The 6,753-nt window shown below is 48.1% G+C and overlaps 1 long non-coding RNA gene across 1 annotated transcript in view; it reads left to right on the plus strand.

Annotated features, from left to right (window-relative positions):
* Positions 1–6,206, plus strand: part of LOC105530807 — a 35,035-nt gene extending 28,829 nt beyond the window's left edge. Inside the window, exons 3-4 of the long non-coding RNA XR_001004692.1 lie at positions 4,376–4,419; positions 5,681–6,206. This is a non-coding gene — a long non-coding RNA (uncharacterized LOC105530807). The remainder of the gene's footprint in view (positions 1–4,375; positions 4,420–5,680) is intronic.
* The last annotated feature ends 547 nt before the right edge of the window (positions 6,207–6,753 follow it).

Below are 6,753 nucleotides of genomic sequence, written 5' to 3' on the forward strand. Positions count from 1 at the left end.
GGTATAGGCAGCCAGCCCCTCACTCTCAGCCCCCTAGACCGTGGAGGTTGTTCAGGCCCCAAGCCAGGCCAGCCTGCAGGTTCCTATTCCCAGGCAGCTGGGCTGTGGCCCCAGGAGGGCGGCCAACAAGGGGCCTAGTGGCTTATCGCTCTGCAGCGACTCCCCAGCGGGCAGACTGTCTCCGCTGCTGCAGAGCAAAGCTGATAAAGAGGACAGAGGCTTGTGTTTACTGGGGCCGAGTCTGGGGAGAGTCGGGCCTCCCAGGGGCGGCCCTGTCTCCTCTGGGAACAGACTGTCTGTTTGCGGAGATACCATCACATTCCTGCAGCTTCGGCCACCCCAGGATGGACTGGGGGAGGGAGTGGCGGAGATGGGTGGGGAGGATGCAATATGACAGCTGCGGCCCTCTGTTTCCCTGGGGCCAATGCTGAGGAGGCCTGAACTGGGTCCTCCAGGGGGATTCAGGTTTCCCAGCCTGATTGCCAAGTACTTTCGATCATTAATAGCCAACACGGGTACAGTACTCTACAGTTTACAAAGTATTTTCTCAACATTTACCTTTGTGGGTCTTCCAGATAGCCTTCCATTCACACAGTCTGGGGTAATGTTTCATAGAAGGGAAATGCCCAGCAAGACTGGGGCAGGGGAACTGAGTGACCCACAGCTGACCAGGCTAACTCATATTCATAGCTAACACTTTTGAGTACTTACCATGTGGCATGACTGCAGAGGCACTTAAGGCATATTAACTCATTTAATCTTTGCAACAGCCCTTATGAGGTAGGTGCTATCATTATATCCATTTTCCAGACGAGGACATTGAATCAGACATAGGTTAAGTAGCTTGCCTAAAGTCACACAAACAGAAAATGGGAGTGCTGGGAGTTGAACCCCAGCAGCATGGCTCCAGAATCCCCACTGTACCCAATGTCCTACACAACCATCTTGAAGCAAGCTTGTGATGTATTTCTAGTCTGTGTGCAAAGGCCGTGGGCATTTGCAGCTGCAGGAGGTAGCCTAGCTGGCTTTGGAATTAGAGCTGCATTCTACTCCCAGCAGTGACACTAATGAATGCTGTGGCGGAATCAGAACTCTGTGAGTCTATTTTCTCACCTGGAAAGTGAAAATAGCACCTGCCTTAACAGAGAGTGTGAGATGTTGTATGTGAAAGATCTGGTACATAGGAGATTTTCATTAAAGAAGTACTATGACTACTTTGACAGAGGCACTGGGGAGGTGGCCTGTCCAAAATGGAAACTTCAGAAGGGTATCTCTTGAAAGAGAAGCCCAATTACTCAGTTATGGGAGCACAGAGGAGGGGTGACTTCTAATAGGAGGGATCAGGGTGTCCTCAAAGTAGGCAGCATGAGCAAGTGGTTGGGACTCTGGCTTCAGAGTTGGGCAGACTTGAGTTCAAATTCCAATATCCAGTCCTTACTCACTGTGTGACCTTGGGGAGTTACTTCTTTGAGTATGTAAAATGAGAACACTAAAAAAAAAAACCTGTCCATAGGGTTGTGAGGAATGGATGAGACCATTCAAAGGTCAAAGAGACCTTCTGGGAAGAAGCTCTGGGCACAATGGCAGGCACCTAGTAAGTACTCAATAAATGCTTCTGCCATTGTTGTTTACAGGGGGTTAAGGAGGTGGCAGTGAGGTAGGGTGGTGGGCAGAATAACAGCCCCCTAAAGATGTCGTGTCCTAATCCCTGGAACCTGTGAATGTGTTAGGTTACATGGCAAAGGGGAATTAAGGTTGCAGGTGGAATTAAGGTTGCTAATGAGCTGACTTTGAGATGGGGGAAATTGTCTTGGGTTATCTGATGGGGCCCTGCCTAATTGCAAGAGTCCTTATAAGTGGCAGAGAGGCAGAAGAGGCAGTGTCAGAGTGATATGAGTGAGAAAGGCTCTACCAGCCATTCATGTCTTTGAATTGGAGGAAGGGGGCACAAGCCAAGGAATGCAGGCTGCCTCTGGAAGCTGGACAAGGCAAGAAAATGGATTCTCTCCTAGAGCCTCCTGAAAGGCAGGAAGCCCTGCCAGTGCTCTGATTTTAACCCAGTGACACCCATTTTGGACTTCAGACTCCCAGAACTGTAAGAAAGATAATAAATACGTGTTGTTTGAAACCACTAAGTTCATAGTAATTTGTTATAGGAGAAAAAGGAAAGTGATATAGAGTGCGAGTTGGTCCTTGAAGACTGGCAGGATGGTCACAGGCCAAGGTGGGACAGAACAGCACAGGAGGAGGAAACTGAGCCTTCAAAGGCCTGTGGGTGGCCGGGAGCACTGCATCATGCCTATAATCCCAGCAATTTTGGAGGCCAAAGCAGGTGGATCACCTGAGGTCAGGAGTTTGAGACCAACCTGGGCAACATGGTGAAACCCCGTTGCTACTAAAAATACAAAAATTAGTTAGGCATGGTGGCCTGACTATAGTCCCAGCTACTAAGAAGGCTGAGGCAGGAGAATGGCATGAACCCGGGAGGAGGAGGTTTCAGTGAGCCGAGATCGCGCCACTGCACTCCAGCCTGGGTGACAGTGTGAGACTCAGTCTCAAAAAAAAAAAAAAAAAAAAAAAGGCCTGTGGGCTTGAAAGCACACTTGACTTTTCCAAGTGGGGAACGCTTGGGAAAGCTCATGTGGTTCTTTGCAAAAATGGACATAATTTTCCATTATTCTCCATGCCTGCCAGTACCTATGCTCATTTGCAATGTAACTTGGTAACTCTTCCCATCAAGAGATAGAGTCTATTTCTCCACATCTTGAATCTGGGTTTGGCCCTATGACTTGCCTTGGCTAACCGTATGCAGATTCCAAGCTTGGGCCTCAGGAGACTTTGCACACTTTTGCATTCACTCTTGCTGTTCTTAGGTGGAACACTGCCACTGCCTAAAATCAAGCCCAGTGTAACCAGCAGCCTTGAAAATGGCTCCTGGCGTGAATGCCCTGTGTGATCCTCTCCCATTGAGTATGGGCTGGACCTAGAGACTCGCTTCTCACCAATAGAACACTGGTAAAGCGATAGGTTGGCTCCTATGATATTGGGTTTTAAAAGGCTGTGTGACATCCATCTTGTGGTCTGTTTTTTGTTCCCTTGCTGAAGGGGTCACTGTTCCCTGGCCGAGGGGGTCCACTGCCATGTTGTGAGCTGCCCTATGGAGAAGCCCAAATGGCAAGGAAATGACGTCTCTCCCCAGCAGCCAGTGAGGACCTGAGAGCTACCAAAAGGCACATAAGTGAACTTGGAAACAGACCCTCCCCATCTGATACCTTGACTGTAGCCTTGTGAGAGAGGCTGAGCCAGAGTATGCAGCTCAGCAGCACTTGAGTTCCTGACCCACAGAAACTGTGAGAAAATAAATGTGTATTATTTTTAGCTGTCTAATTTGTTACACAGCAACAGATAACGAATATACTTCTAGGCTAGTCTGCTGGATGATGAGTGACATATGGCCTAGTCACTTCCTTTCACCCAGCCAACACCCAGACAACCACCAGGCAAGTGAGTGAGACATCCTAGACCAGCCTGCTGTCAGCTGCTTGCAGACATGTGAGTGAGCCAAGCCTGGCCCAGATCAGCAGAACTGGGCAATAACAGAAGTTGTTGTTTTAAGCCACTGAGTTTTGGGGGTGATTATTTTTCCCAGCAATAGCTGACCTCTATAGCCCAAGGGTTATGCATGTAGCAGGAACTGAAACCAGGAAACTGGGTAGGGGGCTAAGCATGGAGGGCTTTGATGATGGAATAAGGCATTTGGAATGGGGGCAGGTTTTTGAGCAGGAGAATAACATCGTGATCAGAGCTGTGGTTAAGGAAGTTTCTTGCAGCAGCAGGGAGTGGCATGAATCACAGGCAGGGTAATCACTTAGAAGGCTGCTATCATGAGGCAGATGAGCAGTGATGGAGGCCTGAAATTGAGTAAAGGGTTGAGGTGTGGAGAGAGTTAGAAGTGGAACCAGTAGATCCTATTCTGTGTGGAATGGGGGACAGGGCAGTGGGAGAGGAGAAGTTGATACCCAGGTTTTGACTCTGGGATACTGAGTGGTTGGTGGTACTATTGACAGAGATGGGGAAGTCAAGATGGGGGATAGGGAGATGCATGCTATTTGGTGGACTGAGGGTTAAGTGCCAAAGAGACCTTCTGGGAAGAGGCCCAAGAGACAGTGATTCAAGACTGCAAAGGGAGCTCTGTCCCAGTCCAGTGTATTGATCAGGTTTGAGGAAGGATAGAGAATAGCACCTTCTGGCTGGGTAACTGAGGGAGCTGGGCAAAGGATTATTGCAAAAGTATGGGAAGGGTTTGAGAATTGCATTAAGGGATGTTGAAGTATCCTGGGGCTGGAAATGATGGGGAGCTTGCTTCTTCTTCTAGGCCTGAGAAGGCAAGGGAGGGAGCAGGAACTGGAACTAGAGGAGGCAGAGTACGGAGAGTGCTGCCTGATGGAAGCTGTGGCCTTTGGTTGAAGATACAGCAGACTTATGGCAACCCAGCAAGGAGGGCACCAGGAGAACAAACACTTTGACCTCTCCCTCTTCCCATTCTGTGAGGACTTCTTTGGCATTCCCCATTAGCTAAGTTCACCCTGAAGTCAGACAGCAAGGTTGCCTGTAGATGTGGACCATACACATCAGCCTTGCAGGACACAGAGAGGGTGGAGAAGGGGAGGGCCTCACAGAAGATACCTAGCCACCTAACACATGGGGAAATTCCTTTAGCCCGTGTTAGCTGATGACCCTGTTCTGGGAAATGAGATTTGAGGAGAAATGTAGTAGGCAGTTTCTGGGTAAAAGTTTTTTACTCTTAGAAAGAAGACAGCAGGAGAGATGTTCTTCAGGGTGTCTGACGTGATGCCTGGAACTGCAGCAGCCATTTTGCAACTGCAAGGGAAGCCAGTGGAGGCAAAACTGACCCACTGTGGATGGAAATACAAATAGAAAGAACTAGGTTCTTGATTACTTCGTGGAGCTTCTCTAAGAGCCTGTCCTACATCCAGGTTTTTTTTTTTTTTTTAATGAAATAATAAAGATTCTTATTGTTTGAACCACTTTGAGTTGGATTTCCAGTTACTTGCAGCCCAAAGCCTTCTTTTTAAATTTTTTTTTTTTTTTTTTTTTTTTTTTTACCCAAACAAAAGCACCAAAGCATTCTAATGGACATAGCTGCCATCTACCACACTCAAGCCCCTGTGCAAGCTCTATTAGCTTCCACAGAGTACAGGTCAAGCCCTCCTGTTTCTTCTGCTGACCACAGATTTGCACTAACTGCATCAGATTCAGTGAGAATTTCAAATCCTTTTTCAATCTATGACAAAATAAACAGACAGAAGTAGGTCATGGGAGTGCTCTTCCCTTAACTTAGGAGAAACTGAGGAGAAATCCAGCTAAAGGCAGTGGAGATAGTGAGGGCATTAATCTGAGTCTCTGGGATGGGCAGGAGAGAGAGCAGAGGTAGGAGACTCGTTCCCATTACCCACCTCCCTGAGACGTGTGGTGCATTCACAGAGACCCAGGCTCTCAGCCTTTGTTTCCCTGTCCATCAGCTAAAGGCTAAAGTGGGCCCCACCCAGTCTGGACATGCATCATTAGCACAGACTCCCCACGTGGGGCCAGTGAGTAGGCCTCTATTTTTCAGCATGGACTTCCCAACCTCAGTGCCGTTGTATCTTCCCCCACCCAGGTTTTGCAGGACTTGCCTATATCCAGGTGTCAGAGTGAGTTCAGGGAAGGCTGGCCATCACTTGGGAACTTTAGAGAGAGGCAGATGGAAATAGGAGAGGAAGCTGCTGTCACAGGGGCCACACTTGGCTCACCAGAGAAAGTCACTTGGCATCAGCAGCTAGTATGATGGATTTACCGTGCCCGCCTTGCCCACAGTGGAGTCCCAAAAGGTGGCCATTGTCAAATGACTGCACCCATAGTCTTCGGTGCTTCACCCTCTTCTGTGGGCTTCCCTGGCCTAGGGAAGTGAGCTCCTACACCACTGGACTCTTCTCCATCTAAGTCATGTCATGGAAACCCCTCCAGAGCTGAAGACAGACAGATCTGGCTCTGAGTCTCTCTACTATCCCTTCTTAGATGTGGGGCAGGAAACTAGCCTCTGAGATTCATTTTTCTTATCTGTAAAGGAGGCTCTTACACTAATTACCTGAACAAATTTATTGTGAGTTTCATATGAGATAATGACTAATATTTTCAAAGCATAACCATCTAGCGTCCCATTCTTTCAATATCCTCTCCACTAGAGGTCAGTGGGGCAGGAAATCTGACAAAATCAACTGTTCATGAGGCATAAAGATAATAATAGTGTTAATAGCTAAAATTCAGTGGGCATACACTGTGTGCCAGGTACCATTCTAAGCACCTTATTTATATTGGCTCAAATAGACTCAAGTATTACCTCCATTTTACAGATGAGGAAACTGAGGTTAATTTGCCTACAGTAATACCGGTATGAGAGGGCAGAGCTGGGCTTTGACCCCAGGCAGTCTGTCTCCAGAGCCTGTGCATTTAGCTGCTGTGGGGCCTCAGAGCTACCAATGGTGTTTGAGGATGGTACTGACCCCGGTCGAGAGGCTTCTGTAGAGGCAGGTAGTATAGGGTAGTCAGGGTGCACAGGCCGGGCAAGTCATCAGAACTGGCTTCAAGTCCAGGGCTCTGCTTCCTAACTGTGTAACACTGGGCAAGTTAGTTAACCTCTCTGAGCATTGATTTTCTAACTAGAAGTGGTAAGAGTTGAATTAAATTAAAAAA

Source organism: Mandrillus leucophaeus, unplaced genomic scaffold (assembly GCF_000951045.1).
Source record: "Mandrillus leucophaeus isolate KB7577 unplaced genomic scaffold, Mleu.le_1.0 Scaffold12, whole genome shotgun sequence".
NCBI classification, from domain to species: domain Eukaryota; kingdom Metazoa; phylum Chordata; class Mammalia; order Primates; family Cercopithecidae; genus Mandrillus; species Mandrillus leucophaeus.